The 15,283-nt window shown below is 50.6% G+C and overlaps 5 non-coding genes across 5 annotated transcripts; all 5 read left to right on the top strand.

The window, feature by feature from the left end:
• The first annotated feature begins 2,685 nt into the window (after positions 1-2,685).
• On the top strand, positions 2,686-2,767 carry TRNAL-AAG (transfer RNA leucine (anticodon AAG)). Its single transcript has one exon. It is a non-coding gene; the product is annotated as a tRNA-Leu (tRNA).
• Positions 2,768-5,013: 2,246 nt separating this feature from the next.
• TRNAY-GUA (transfer RNA tyrosine (anticodon GUA)) lies at positions 5,014-5,107 on the top strand. Its single transcript has 2 exons — positions 5,014-5,050; positions 5,072-5,107. It is a non-coding gene; the product is annotated as a tRNA-Tyr (tRNA).
• A 2,211-nt stretch (positions 5,108-7,318) lies between these two features.
• TRNAY-GUA (transfer RNA tyrosine (anticodon GUA)) lies at positions 7,319-7,412 on the top strand. Its single transcript has 2 exons — positions 7,319-7,355; positions 7,377-7,412. It is a non-coding gene; the product is annotated as a tRNA-Tyr (tRNA).
• A 2,524-nt stretch (positions 7,413-9,936) lies between these two features.
• TRNAY-GUA (transfer RNA tyrosine (anticodon GUA)) lies at positions 9,937-10,029 on the top strand. Its single transcript has 2 exons — positions 9,937-9,973; positions 9,994-10,029. It is a non-coding gene; the product is annotated as a tRNA-Tyr (tRNA).
• A 2,735-nt stretch (positions 10,030-12,764) lies between these two features.
• TRNAY-GUA (transfer RNA tyrosine (anticodon GUA)) lies at positions 12,765-12,858 on the top strand. The gene is made up of 2 exons: positions 12,765-12,801; positions 12,823-12,858. It is a non-coding gene; the product is annotated as a tRNA-Tyr (tRNA).
• The last annotated feature ends 2,425 nt before the right edge of the window (positions 12,859-15,283 follow it).

Consider the following 15,283-nt stretch of genomic DNA (forward strand, 5'->3'; position numbering starts at 1 on the left):
CTAACATAAAAACCTTAACAGACAAGTTGTCAGATTTTTCTGAACACAAAACTGTGTCCGCTTTCCAAGGTTGACCTAACATAAAAACCTTAACAGACAAGTTGTCAGATTTTTCTGAACACCCAGCACTGGACAGGGGTGGGACCAGTGGCAGGGAGCTCACATTTGGGTTTGTTGCCCAAACCGCTGAAGTACCTGTCCTGCTTGTCCTTGCCTTCTGTTTGGAAGGGACCCACAACGACTTGCCAAAGGGATGCTATTTGTGCAGAACCTTGAAACAACCTTGGAAGTGCAGGAACTGTTCTATGAAAAGTCAGGGCAGGGCACCAAGGACAGCAGGGAATGAGATGAACCTGTGTCTCATGTGCCCATAAATGGTAACTCCAAGACATGTAGGCGGTTACACAGAGCAGAAAATGTCACTATGGTTCGAATGGCCTTGGATCCCCAGTGAGCTGTCCACCCTTTCTCTTTCTGTGTCTCTCCTTTCAGCTTCACCACTAGGAAAGTAAAGCAGGTAGATGGGTTTAGCAGGACACAAATCACCAATAGGGGTTCATCAGTTCAAAGAGGTAATGCTAACCAAGGAAGTCCACCCAGGCCTCCCACCCAGCAGACAAGAGTCCTAGGATGAGTTTGAAGGCAGAATTTGAATTCTTTAGGGGGACATCCTCACTTTCTGACCTTTGAGGGCAGTGCCTCTCCAGCCTCAACGTGGACGAACCTTTGGGATCCAGGAATTGCATTGGGCGGGCCTTGGTATCCATCACTCTAGGTCTGAGTCTAGCCACAGGCTCTTCCTCAAGGTTTTAGAAAGGAGTCCCCAATTTATTTCAGAACGTGGTGATGGAACCAGAATGGCCCATGTGCTAAAGAGGGTAAATGATACATTTGTCCATGTGGCTTGGCACTCCAGTCACACTCAACCAATGTCTGAAGTAGACAATTATTTGCTGTGGTGAGCTCTCCTATGTATGATTGTAGGCTGTTTATGTGCTGCATGCCGGTACCACTGCCCTCCCTCTCTAGTTGTGACAACTAAACATTCCTCCAGACATCATCAAATGTCCCCAAAGAGGCAAAGTCAACTCTGAAGATGATTGTCTTCTAGTGTGTGGCATGTAGCTTAACTGTGTCATGTTCTTCATTTTGATGGCATCCAATTAATCATGTTTTTCTTTTGTATGTCGTGCTTTTGGTGCTGTATCTAAGAAATCTTTCTCCCACACAAGCTGACAAGGGTTTTATTTTAAAAACGTTATAGTTTTGGTTTTATTCTTAGATCTAGGATCTGCTTTGAGTTAATTTTTGTATATGATATAATGTAAAGATAAAAATCATTTTTATTGCAGTTTTTCTTTTCAAAAAATTTACTTACTTTCAGTTTCTTTGAAAGGTAGAGGAACAGAGAGAGCCAAAGAGATGAGAGAGACTGATCTTCTCTCTACAGGCTTATCCTGTAAATGCCTACTATAGCTGGGGCTGGGCAAGAACTCAGTCACTGAGTCTCTTAGGTGGATGGCAGGGACACAAGTACTTGGGCCATCATCTCATCAGCAGAAACTGAATTGGAAGTGGAGCCAAAACTCCAACCAGGCACTCTCATATGGGATGCAGGAGTCCCAAGTGGTGTCTTGTCTTAACCACAGTGCCAAAAGCACACCCCCATTGCAATTTTTCCACTACCATTTGTTGAAAGGACTACCTCTCTCATTGAATTGCCTTTGAAGTTTTACCAATAATCAATTGACAGTATATACATGACTCTCTCTGTATTCCTGTTTATTGATCTATTTTCATATTTTAATGCCAACACAAAACTGTCTTAAATGTAGAAGCTTTAGAATAAAATACAAATATAATATAAAGTAAGTCACGTAGAGTGAGTCAGTCCTCCAACTCTGAACCCTGTGCTCTCCCAGCTCCAAGTTCTGGAGTAACAAGAGCCAGCTTAGAGAGATGATAGGTTTGCAAGGTAAAGTCAACAGTGTCAACCTGAAAAGACCCTAATGGTCCTAAAACATCACATTCACAAGGTGTATGTATCTACTCTGTCTCTGTGATGGCAGAATGAAGATGTATCCAAATATCTCAGCAACAAAGTATAAAATCTTATGATTTCACCTCTAGAAAAATAATTCTGCACAACCACATAAGTATACCCTTTGGCATATTGGCTGGTAAAAGGTAAGACTGTAAAGTTCCTGTGGCATCTTCAGGTTGCTGGTTAAAGTCTAGCTCTAGGGTGGTTTTCGAGCATTTATTTGCAAATGCTCTAAGACCCTCTTAAGTCATGTTCCCTTAATATGGGCTTTTGTGGTTGTAACTAGCTTCGAACCTTATTTATCTTCCTAAGAAATGGGTGACAAGACAGAGGAAACCAGTGAACCTATGCCAACAAATGTTCACAGGCTAGTGTGTACAGATTTCATCCGCTCTACTCCATTACTCAGTATTCATTCAGTCAGTCAGTCAGTCAGTCATTCCCCTTCTACCCTCCAGGGCAAAGATGACTCTTCCAGAGCTCCCAGGGAAGATAACCTTTTGCTCAGTCTGCCTGTTCTTCCTCTGCATGCTCATAGGTGATCTCTGAAACTGGACACTGAACACACGGTCTAAAAGATCTGAGAAGTAAAGGGAAGTAGTTACAATCAGGAAGAGTGGGAATAAGGCTAGCTGCCACCAGGTAGTGTGGCCGAGCGGTCTAAGGCGCTGGATTAAGGTTCCAGTCTCTCAGGAGGCGTGGGTTCGAATCCCACCACTGCCAGTTGAGTGCTTTTGCAGAACAGCCCTCTGCCAGAGCACTGGATTGGAAAGAGAGGGAGCCAGAGAAAGTATATGTTGACTGAAATCCTGGTGTGCCTGGCTGTACAGACCCTAGGAATCCAACACATGCCGTTTTCTAGCGGGGTGATTCCAGAGAATGTTTTGGTAACTTTTTGCTGAGTCTTCAAAGGTGAAATTCTCGGGGGGGTAGGGGGTGGGGAGAAATATTTCAGGCGTGATTATCAAAGAAGCAAGCAGCAGTCCGTGTGGCAGAGGACTGATGTCAGGACAGGGGACGGTGTCTCTTTGACATCTTTTTCTCATAAATGAAACCACAGAAGCGATGCAGGCAGGCTGTGAGGTAACTTTTGGCAAGAGCACAGGGCACAGACCCTGGGGTCTATACTGTTCCCGGGGCACAGCCTTGTCTTTAGAAGGGCCCCCTGTGCCTCAGCTCCCCAGTGTCCTGTTTGCTCTGGGGTGTTTCTGCCTCACCACACCCAAGCCCCATCCCTGGGAAATGAAAGCGAGGGTGAGCCATCCAGCAAGGATGGAACCTTCAGCCTTGAACAGCTATGCCCCTGGTGGCTTTGGGTCAACTGGAACCTGCCTTCGGTGCTTTGTGGGACGATTAGCAGTGGGCTGGTGAGTGGGCTTTGGTGCCCAGCAAAAGCTCCCTGTGAACTCTTCCTGCGTGGGGTGTGACAGCGTCACAGTGGGCTTGGATAGTGGACCCCATCTTCATCCTCATACAGGAGACAGGGATTCCTAGGTGTACCTATCGGTTAGGTGTGGGCAGCCACAGGTAGTCACTCCCTTTGTTTACACTTAAACATATGAATGGAGACTTCCCGGCACAGACAATTAGGCTAGGGGAGATTCCGGGAAGAGGCAGGAGGAACCTAAACCTTTCACAAGAGATGATACAAATAATCAGTCACACCTGTAACCTTCATTTATCACCTAAGTGTTTTTATTGTAACCTTAAGAGCCGTTTTGATATGTAAATCTTTTGTGCTCCTCCTTGTAAACAACTGGTCATGTTTAAATACTACTGCATTTATTCAATAAACGAGCCTTGATCAGGACTTGTCTTGGCTCCATTCTTTGCGTCCTTGTCCCCGCATTCCCACTCTCTGTTTCAGGAAGACCCAGTTCATTGTGCCGCAGGCCGGCACAGTTAGGGGGTGACCACAGACTCAGTGGCCAGTAACTCCGTCACTGACGTGTGGCTCAGCCTGCCTCCCCATTGGTCTTTCATTGGGTGGGTGGGTGAGTGAACTCGGGGCAGTGGGCACCCAGAAGATGGGATCCGAAAACTTTGCAAAAGACTTGGGACAGGGGCGGGGAGCCAGAGGGTACGTGAATGACTTCTATCTGGTTCCTCTGCTTTTCCAGGAATCCCGCAGAACCTTGCCTGCTGCAGGAGGCTGCCGCTACTAGCAGGGAATTCTGTGTGGAATTGCAAAGAAGAGCAGTCAAGTGGCCAGCCCAGCCCTGGCAGCGGCCACGGGTATCCTCCCTACCTCCCCAGCCTCCAGGGTGGTCTCCTCCCCTAGCATCACAAGCTTTCTCTGTGACTTGCCGGTCAGCCTCCCTGTGCCATCCTGAAAGTGAGCCTAGGACTCTGAGGCTGGGTGAGGGGCAGAAGGGCAGGGCTGCGTCAGGATCCGGGGGCTGGGAGCTGTAGTGGCCAGGTGGTTAGAAACGGTGCCTCTTTGGGGGGCCGCCACCAAACTCTGCAGGCGGGACAGGGGCGCGTGGCAGCCAACTTCCTGGTGCTCATTACGATTCTATTCCTTTCCTCCTCAAGGAACCCCTTCCTACCGGATCTACCCCTCCATTCTGCCAACCTGCCTCCCTGCTCTTACCCACTCACGGCCAACACCCTCACCTGTGGAGAGGGGCAGAAGAGCAACAAGGCAGCAAGTGCAAGTCCTGCAGTGGGGACTTTGGCTACCGCTGCCCCTCAGGCTTAGCAGGCACCCAGAGGGGCAGAAGAGCAACAAGGCAGCAAGTGCAAGTCCTGCAGTGGGGACTTTGGCTACCGCTGCCCCTCAGGCTTAGCAGGCACCCAGCACGCGCCGGCCGCTGCCAGACTCCCAGGCTTAGCTCCGTCCCTGCTGTATACACCCGCTGAGCCGGTTTGGTTGGCAATGGTCCAATGTTACGGGACCTCCGTCCTTCCTGGGACTCGGCCTCCTTCACAAGAGAAAGTGGAGGGACCACAGCCTCTGTGGTGTGCATCCTTCGATAGCTCAGCTGGTAGAGCGGAGGACTGTAGAGTGAACATTGGTCTGCGGGCATCCTTAGGTCGCTGGTTCGATTCCGGCTCGAAGGAGGTGCTCTCATGCTTTTTGTCTACACACAGGCTCCCAACCGGCCACGTGGGGGCAGCATCCCAACAGCCACCAAAACCTTTCTGCATTGCCATCCCAGCTGGGCTGCCTTGGTGCAGAGCACACCTGCTCTTCCCACCGGTTTGTATCCTTCATCGCAAACCAAAAGTATTCCCCCAGGCAGCGGGGGCGGCGGCGGCTTTTTCTTCTTCATCATGTTTAATTAAAATTTTTATATAAGGGAGGATCAGATCCGACACAAGAATGAGGGATGGAATTGGAAACTTCAGATCTCCCCCATCCTCATCACAAGTCGGAGTTTGGTGAGTTCCTGGAGCTGCAGCACAAAAGACTTAATGTCTTCTTGCACGAGAAGTTTTCCATATATTCCTGTCAGCCGCTATGTTCTCTGTGAAACAGAACCAAGATCAGAGACTGGGTATTTCTTTGCAAGACCATGCAGACTCTGCGTCCTTGTAGATTAGAGGATGGAGCAGTAAGCCAAGACTAGGATAGGCAAAGGCGCAAGGATCGGTGCACAATTGGGCAAGAACTGGAGGTCAAATATTTTGGAAGGGCAGGGAAAGAAGAGTCCTCTAATAACAATAAGACATCTTTCCTTGGAACTGAGTGCTGATCCTCACCTCTTCATTCATTCATTCATACCATCTTCCAGGTAGAGGGGAGCTAAGTAGTGACTGGTGTGGTTTTTGCTTTTCATGAGAAGTTAAATCAAATGTCCCAGTGATTTAAAAAGTCCATATCATTCCCATCTACTGGGCCTCTAAATTACCAGACAGACATGGTACATTATACTACTTTTCTAATAGGAGTAAAGCAAAGTATAGCACTCTGTGTGCTACAGTGCCAGCTCTACAGAAGAAACAAAATAAATGCAACATTGGGTATTCTGGTGGGTAGCTAGTCAATGAGTGGCACCAGCTCCATAGTTACATTTTTGCAGGGCTGCTGTGACATTTTTCCTACAGAATGGAACAAAAATTCCATGTTATCTGTCATCTCAGAGAGAGTGCACCTAGGTTGGACTCATCTGAATAACCAATGTCCCATCCCATTTGCATGGTGATGAAAGCAGGAGGCTAAGTGTGACAGCCTCCTCCAGTCTTGTGTGGGATGATTTGAGCCCCAAATCCACCCAACAGCCGTATGTGAGTCAATGACTGTGTGAATATCACACTGTATCGAAGGAATTTAGAGCCAGCGTGTAGGTCAGGTGCAGACGTGTTATCAAAGGTTTAAGCATGAGAGGCAACTCCGAGGCTGTAATGGGGACAAGAATTTGTAGTCCATGGAAAGCAAGAGGCAAGAACCCATAGGGCAAAATGATATTGTAACTTGATCACTACCAGCTCTGGCAATCTGTAGCCAGAGGATGGAAAGGCTCTTCCATGCGTCACTGGGACTTACTGTATGTAGGGTGGGACAAACTGAGACTTTCAGGAGAGAGATGTGGCGGGGGGTGGGGGTGGGATTTTGATGGAAGGAATTTGAGGGTGTATGTGGGTGGGGATTGTGTGTGCTGCACAAGCTAACTGCGCCATCACATGAAGGGATGGTCCATGTGTTACTGAAGTCATGCAACTAAAGTAAATGCAGCAGGCAAGATTTATATATATTCTTTTGCTTGTGGAATGATACAGAAATAACATTTCAAAGATCAAAATTTTCATATGCAAAAACATTTCAAAGCTCGAGTTAGTGAGCTTTGCCTATTATTTATCTTCCAGACATACTTATCATTGCCCTTCAGGATGGCAATCTCCTCAGCTGTGCAGTAAGGAAGTCCACTTCTGGATACCTCTGTTGTGATTGCGAGGTTCTGTTCTATTTGCACAATTAGTGTATTTCATATTGAAAATGCTTCTTTCCCTGCCATTGAAATTTTATTAAAAAGGAGTTGCTCTTCATATACATTTGGGCCGTCACCCTCACCTGTGGAAATGGCGCTAAGGCAGGGACAGAGGATCAACAAGGCAGCAGGTGCAGCACCACAGCAGGGGTCCTGACAACCATTGCCTCTGGGCACACCAGGAAGACACCAAACACCAGGCCCACCACACTCAGAGGATTTGCTCTGTCCCCTTAGGGGCGCTGTGGCCACCTACTGAGCTCATTTAGTTAATAGCGGTCGCGTTGAGACCTGTGCCCTTCCATTTCAGAAAACACAGGAACCCAGGACCAGCAGCATGCACCCTTCGATAGCTCAGTTGGTAGAGCGGAGGACTGTAGAGTGGACAAGCATCTGTAGGCATCCTTAGGTCGCTGGTTCGATTCCGGCTCGAAGGAGGTGCTTTGTGCTTTTACACAAACCATCCGGCAGGGGCAGCATCCACAAGGCTCACATGCAGCAGCCGCAGAATCACTTCCCTAGTTGGGTGTGTACCTTCTTGTCGCTCCCCCTCTTCATGGAGGAACGACACTAAGCCCTGCCTAGGCCTCACATCCGAGTCACGGCACCATTTGCTGCTCCTCCGCGCACGGAGGAGCCGCACCGGACCGGACCCTTGTTGTTCCCTTTTTTTACAAGTCCTTTCTATAGTAAAGTAAGAATAAGTAAACAGCAAACTCCCAAAGCAAGAATGAGTAGAGAGAAATGAGAAAGAATGAAGTAACGAACTTCCCCGCGAACTCTCCAATGCACTCTCCAACCAACACACACCACCATGCCGTCTCTCTCCTCCTATATAGTCCTCTCCACCAATCCGTGCTCTGCTACCCACACGCCGAGCGCGCCGCTCTCCTCCAATCAGGAGCGGCTCTTGCAGCTTGTCAAGTTGGTGAGAGGCAGCTGGGTAGAAGCTGTACGCTCCTCTCCCAGCGCCACATTGTGGGAGAGCAGATGCATAGAATAAGTCTTAATTCCAGTAACAGTATAGTCCAAGTTGCTCCCCACACCTTCTCACCTCAGCCACAAAACTCGCCAGTTCTTGCCTCTCTTTTTCTTTATTTTTTTTAAAAGATATATTTATTTATTCAAAAGGCAGAGTTACAGAGAGCCAGAGGCAGAGAGAGGGAGGGAGAGAGAGAGAGAAAGAAGTCTTCCATCTGCTGGTTTACTCCCCGAACAGCCACAATGGCTGGAGCTGGGCCGATCCAAAGCCAGGAACCAGAGGCTTCCTCCAGGTCTCCCACGTGGGTGCAAGGGGCCCAAGGACTTGGGCCATCCTACACTGCTTTCCCAGGCCATAGCAGAGAGCTGGATCAGAACTGGAACAGCCAGTTCTTTCCTCTTGACACTCCTCCCCTGCAGTGAAAGTCAAAAACGCCTGAGGGACCAGCTAGGACCTCACTGACAGCTGCGTTCTTTTCTTTTCTTCTCTTCACACACTGCTCACCCGCAGGAGCCTAAGTGCCGCTGGCTCTGACCCTGAGTGTAGACACTGCTGCACTCATCCGGGATGGAGCCCTCCTCCCAAGGAGGACAAATGTCAAAATCAAGTCCTGGAGGCTGGCGCACAGTAAGGACAGCTGCTAGCTCTGCTAGGCCCTCCATTCCCAGCTACCTCAGTGCCTAACAATTTGTGGTCTCTCTCTCTTCTCTGGCTTTGTCTAAACTCTCTCAGTATCTCTTCAACTGTCTCTCTCTCTGTCTCTCTCTCTCTTTTTGTATATTTCTGTCTCTGCCTCAGTTTTTCTCCCTCTCTCTGCATCCCTCCCCACCTCTCACCAGCCTTGCCTCGGTTAGCAGAACTCAGCATGTGCTCTTCCCTGCTCTGTTTTATGTACTCTGGGGAGTGAGTGGCCACCCTGAGGATTTCCTCATTGCATGTTCAGTTTGCCCTCAGGCTGAGGACCGGGCTGTGCCCCTCTCCCCACATCCCACCAGCCTCACCTCTCCTGACCCTCATGCCTTTTCCTGTTGCTACAGGAGGGCTTGCACTCCGCTGGGAGAGGAAGGATGCCTACCCATCGGTCCAGAGCCCACAGACCACCTGCTCAGGTTGCCCTGCTGCTGGTGAGGGAGAGAGTGCACCCAAGCAGAGCCTTGGAGGGGGCTCTGGTGACCCTGGAGAGCTGGGCGCCCTGGGGGCAAGAGCAGAGAGCAGAAGGGAGTCTTGGTCCATAGCTGTCATGATGAGGGGCACGCACATTCACCCCTCACACAGGCCACTGGCCTGCTGGATCTGAGCTGCTTGCTGAGTGTTTGCCCAGTCGCTGAGGACCCAGAAGGGAGGCAGACAGTAAATGGGCTGGGCTTGCTCCCACTGGGAGGGCTTGGCCTCTGGGCACAGGGAAGAATGCCAGGAAGTGTCCCTTAGTCTTCTCCTTGGTTATGGTAAGAAACCTCCAGACAGTCGATGGACAGATCGAACGAGTCCCAGAAGACATTCCTAGGGCAGCTGCCTTGGGATTGTGGGTCTCTGAAGCCCTGGCATGGAATCCGCCCACCCCCACCCCCACTAGGCTCACAAGTGCACTTTTTTTTTTTTCTTTTCAGTCTGCTCTTTGCTTCAGAGTGGAGAATGCTCGTCTTCCTCTCTTGGCAAACAAAATGTTGCCTTTAACTCCCCTCCCGTTAGTACCACCCTCTCAACTCCTCTGCCTCAGCGCACCCCTCCACCCACAACAGCTAACAAAAGCAGCAGAACCCATGCTGTAGAATCTCCAGTGTCCCAAAGGGTGTGTGTAGGTCTGCAATCACACGGATGGATCCCCTCCTTGGATGGCAACATCTGCAGAGCAGGGAACGGGGATCAGAGGTCTAACCGTCCACCTTGACTGGCTGTGTCACCCATGAGAGGTGGGGGGCTTGTGTCCAGAGACTCCTTCTCTCCTGAAAAGGAAAGGACCGGAGCTCAGCAGTGTGCACCCTTCGATAGCTCAGCTGGTAGAGCGGAGGACTGTAGGACAGATGGTATCTGTAGACATCCTTAGGTTGCTGGTTCGATTCCGGCTCGAAGGATGTGCCTCAAGCTTTTGCCCACATACAGGCCCCCAGACCGCCGGGCGGGGGCAGCATCCACACAGCTCACATCCAGCCGCCGGCTAAGCGTTTCTGCACTGCCTCCTTAGCTGGGCATGTTCCTTCCTGCCTATAGGGGCCAGGCAACATGCCTGTCCCTTCAGCGCAAGCCAGAAACACAACCCCAGGCTTCTGATTTCAAGGTCCACCCAGTTGCCCACACCCATGCTCCTTTTCTTTTATTCCTACGCGCCTCTTTCCTTGAGCCTGAGTGCTGAGCTCTCATGAGCCGAGCTCTGCTGACTCTGAACCTGGCTCTGGATGTATCACTGGGCGCTTCCTAGACACAGCCCTCAAGCCCAGGTGGACAAAGAGGTGATCGCCTTTCAGATGTCAGGCCCTGGAGGCTATGGGCAATTGGGGGTCCCTGGGGAAACAAGCTCTCTGCCTAGGTCTCGTCCTTATCTAGTACTTTCTCTCTCTCTCTCTCTCTCTCTCTCTCTCTCTCTCTTCCTCTGTCTTTGTATATTTCTGTCTCTGCCTTGGTTTCCTTCTCCCCCTCTCTCCTTTCCTCTCATTGTCCTCACCTTGGTTACCAATGTACAGATGTAAGAACTCAGCACGTGCTCTTCCCTGTTCTGTTTTATGTTCTCTGGGGAGTGAGTGGCCACCCTGAGGATTTCCTCATTGCACATTCAGTTTGCCCTCAGGCTGAGGACTGGGCTGTGCCCCTCTCCCCACATCCCACCAGCCTCACCTCTCCTGACCCTCACGCCTTTTCCTGTTGCTACAGGAGGGCTTGCACTCCGCTGGGAGAGGAAGGATGCCTACCCCTCGGTCCAGAGCCCACAGACCACCTGCTCAGGTTGCCCTGCTGCTGGTGAGGGAGAGAGTGCACCCAAGCAGAGCCTTGGAGGGGTCTCTGGTGACCCTGGAGAGCTGGGCGCCCTGGGGGCAAGAGCAGAGAGCAGAAGGGAGTCTTGGTCCATAGCTGTCATGATGAGGGGCACACACATTCACCCCTCACACAGGCCACTGGCCTGCTGGATCTGAGCTGCTTGCTGAGTGTTTGCCCAGTTGCTGAGGACCCAGAAGGGAGGCAGACAGCAAAGGGGCTGGGCTTGCTCCCACTGGGAGGGCTTGGGGGTGTTAGAGTGGTTTTTGGGTATGGGCACAGACAGGAACTTCAGAGTGTGTCCCTTGGTCTCCTCCTGGGTGCTGGAAAGAAATCTCCAGACAGTTGATGGAAGATTGAACGCATCCCAGAGAACACTCCACGATGGTTGGGAATGTGACTTGGAAGTCCTTAGGTGTCCAGAAGCTGCCGTCCACAAGCCCACTGTAACCCCAAGAGCACTTTTCTGTCTGCTCTGCCTATCAAAGTGGGGAGTGCACAAGGCTTCCTTTCCCAGCAAATACAATCTGTTGCCCCATCCCTCCCCACCTGATCAGTACCCACCCCTGGGTCTCCTCTGCTTCAGCCTCCCCTGCTTCCACGGCCAACCCAGTGGGATGAATCCACACCTGGAGTCTCCACAGGCCCAGGAGGATTGTGCAGCTCTGCAGCCATGCACGACACCATCTGCAGAGCACAAACAGGGGCCAAAGGTGGAACCTTCAGCCTTGAACGGCTATGCCCCTGGTGGCTTTGGATCAGCTGGAGCCTGCCTTCAGTGCTTTGTGGGACGATTAGCAGTGGGCTGGTGAGTGGGCTTTGGTGCCCAGCGAAAGCTCCCTGTGAACTCTTCCTGTGACAGTGTCACCATGGGCTTGGATAGTGGACCCCATCTTCATCCTCATACAAGAGACAGGGATTCCTAGGTGTGCCTACCGGTCAAGGAGTGACCACAGACTCATTGGCCAGTAACTGGGTCACTGGTGTGTGGCTCGCCTGCCTCCCCATTGGTCTTTCATTGGGTGGGTGGGTGGGTGGGTGAACTCGGGGCAGTGGGCACCAGGCAGGTGCCTTTGCAAAAGACTGGGGATTGAGGAAGGTGTCCAGGGTGCACACTATCAGTTTGCTTTACTTTTCCACAAAGCCCACAGAACCTTGCTTGCTGCAGGAGGCTGCTGCCTCTGGCAGGGGATTCCATGTGGGACTGCAGTGGAGGGGAGCCAGTGGGCTGCCCAGCCCTGGCATCGGCGATAGGTATTTTTCATGCTTTCCCAAGCCCCAGGCATGGCCTCCTCCCGCTGTGCCCCATGCTTTCTCTGTGGCTTGCCATGGAGCCTTCCTGTGTGATCCTGAAAGTGAGCCTAGGGCTTCGAGGATGGGAGGGTGGAAGGGCAGGCCGTGTCAGGGCCAGGGGACTTGAAACTGGAAAGGCCAGGTTGTTAGCCACGGCTAACCCTCTGCAGATTTTGCTGAGGGTGCCCATTCCAGTTTTCCGTCTTTCCTCCCTCAGAAACCCCTCCCCCATCGGACCCACTCCTGCATTTTGCCAACCTCTCTCTCCACCCCCCCCACCCCCCCACCCCCCCCCCCACCCCGTCACCTGCTCCATGTGCATTCACGGCCTGTGGAGAGGGGGGAAAGGCGAGGGCAGAGGGGCAACAAAGCAGCAGGTACAAGTCCCGCAATCCCCTTGGCAACCGCTGCTCCGGAAGGCGCTCTGTGGCCAGCTGCCAAAGCGGGCTGGGTGTCCCTGGCTTAGTCCTGTAACACCTCTAGCCTTCCAGGGACTCGGCCTCCTTCACTCCAGAAAACGGAAGGACCCAGGCCTGGTGGTGTGCACCCTTCGATAGCTCAGCTGGTAGAGCGGAGGACTGTAGAGTGGATTTCTATCTGTGGGCATCCTTAGGTCGCTGGTTCGACTCCGGCTCGAAGGAAGTGCCTTGCATTTTGCCCCGATAGGAGCCCTCGCTCTGCCGGGCGGGGGCAGCCTCCACACAGGTCACACTCTACAACTGGCAAAGCCTTTGTGCACCACCTCCCTAGCTGGGTGTTTTCCTTACTGCCCCGGAGGGCGAACACGCCAGCTCCTCCCACTCCTACCCTCCAGAAGCACTCCTGGGGGCGTTTTCCTTAGGGACCACCCAGATTCCCCTGCCACCACCCTATGCTGGTAAGCTCGTCTATTGTTATTCACAGACCGCGCCTCGGCAGGAACTGAAGAGCCCCGGGGCTCTGGGCGCCTGCCTGCGCTCTCCGCGGCCTCAGTCCGCTCTCCAGGCGGGCAGGAAGGCGAGTCGCTGGAGACGCGACAAGTTCACGTCCAGTACACCTCCAGGAGTACAGACCTCAGACCACTCAGACATCTCCCGGCGGCAAAACACGTGCTTTCCCTCTAGTCTCGCTCTTGTCTCACCATCCGGGATTCTGTCTCCCCCGCCCCATATTTGTTGAATGTTTCCTTCTCTTTCTTGGTATGCAGACAGAACTTTCCATCGGATCAGTTTCAAGTGCACAGTGTTTTGAATGAACGGCAGCATGACTGACGGTGCATCTCGGCTAGCAACATGCGCTCTCGCAGTGGCTTTTTCACCTGTTCTGTGGGTCCGTGCCCTGGGTGAGTGACTGGAGAACCCAAATTTTGGCCTCGTGTGTGTTGGTAACTCTTCGTGTTTCCGCAAGTGATGGTTTGGCTTCTGTCAGAGAGCAGTGATTTCTCGCAGCCTGCTCTTGCCACTGGGTATGCACAGCTGAGCTTCATCACAATGTGACTGCTGTCTCGCAGGTCACTATCTATAGAAATCTTCAGCTTGTGATCCAAGATTGCACTCTGGGACTTTATTGTATGCTTTCGAATGTTATTCCTTAATTGTACTGAGGTGATGCTTTGGCATTTTATCTTCTCTATTAAAAATACATCCACCTAAGAAATTCTCATGGATTATTTAATCAATAAAGTAAGTCCTGCGCCTCTCCTAGCTCATGAACCTGGGTGTGTTGCACTGTAAGATGAGCTGTAATACTGATGCTCCTTAGGATTAGTATTCAGGTAAGTTTGGTTCAGAAACAGCTTAACAAACCCCTAGCCTGTCTCAGTTGTTGGAATCAGAGAATAAAATATACATATGTCTTAAAATATGTTATAAGAGACTTGGGTCTGGAAACAGACTGTTAGAATCCAGCATGCTCAAAAGTGCCTTTAAGGAAGGATGCATGCAGACTAAGGTTGCAAAGTGTTAGTTGCATTAGGTTGGACTGTGTAGTAGTATCGGGGGGGGGGGGGGGGGGATGCCCATCACCCTTTAGCCTATTGAGTTTTAGGACAGAAGTAGGAGTAAATCTATGATCAAAGGAATGGGATGGATACAGAAAAGTCAGGGTGAATAACCAGAAGATGGAACAGAGTTGTTTTTCTAAGTGTAAATGGTATCACAGGAGCATGCACCAGATTCCAGCAAGGAGTTAGAAAGTGATGTATGGAATTTTATTCCATCCTTTGTATTCTAACTGCTGCTCACACAGAAACAGGGGGAAGATTTCCTAACATCTCTTTTGAATCTTTATAGGGCACCAAGACTAAAGTGAGGGTCCGATGGATCAGTAGGCAGTTAGGTTGGTCCCAGTGGAAAATAAGGAAAGAGAAGTCCCTCTACTAGGTTTCAAAATGCTTGCCTTCCCCAAAAATTATCTTTAGCAAGGTCAAAGTGCCTATCTCACTCCTTGGGAGCTTCCAGTCTTATCGAGAAAGTAGCAAGGGAGTGGTGATTCTACCCTTCTGATGGTTTTTGTCTTATCATGAGCAAGCTAGACAGGACAGACAAAATTGTAAAACTGGACTCTTGATGGGCTTTGTCCTGGCCTTCTGATTGTTAGCTGTGGCTCTGTTTTGTTTTATTTTCTTTCCCCTAAAAGTGTTTAAAAGACTCAGACCCTCATAGTTCAGTGGGTTTTGCCTCTCTTAGAGCAACCCCTCCAGGCCACTCCTACAGGCGGTCTCTGACTTAAATAAATCTTGCTTTTCCGTCATGCAAGACAAAGAATTGAGGTTGTCTTTTGTCACCATTTCATCTGTAACATTATGACACTCGATATATATATATATATATATATATATATATATATATATATTATTGCCCAGGATGACAAGCAGGAGAAAATGTATGTTACATCTATGTCCTTCCACATTCACCCCCACTCCTTACATTTCCGGTCCCATTGTCAAAGTCCCTGCACACACATTTAGCAGGTGCCTCTCTTGGGTCACTTGACAGATGAGGGCAAAAACATTGCTGACACTAAAAGACAAAATCCTATGTTGAGCGAAAGCTTTGCCTTCTTTCCAGATGTGACAGAAGGAGGGGA

Source organism: Oryctolagus cuniculus, chromosome 12 (genome assembly GCF_964237555.1).
Source record: "Oryctolagus cuniculus chromosome 12, mOryCun1.1, whole genome shotgun sequence".
Taxonomy (NCBI): Eukaryota; Metazoa; Chordata; class Mammalia; order Lagomorpha; family Leporidae; genus Oryctolagus; species Oryctolagus cuniculus.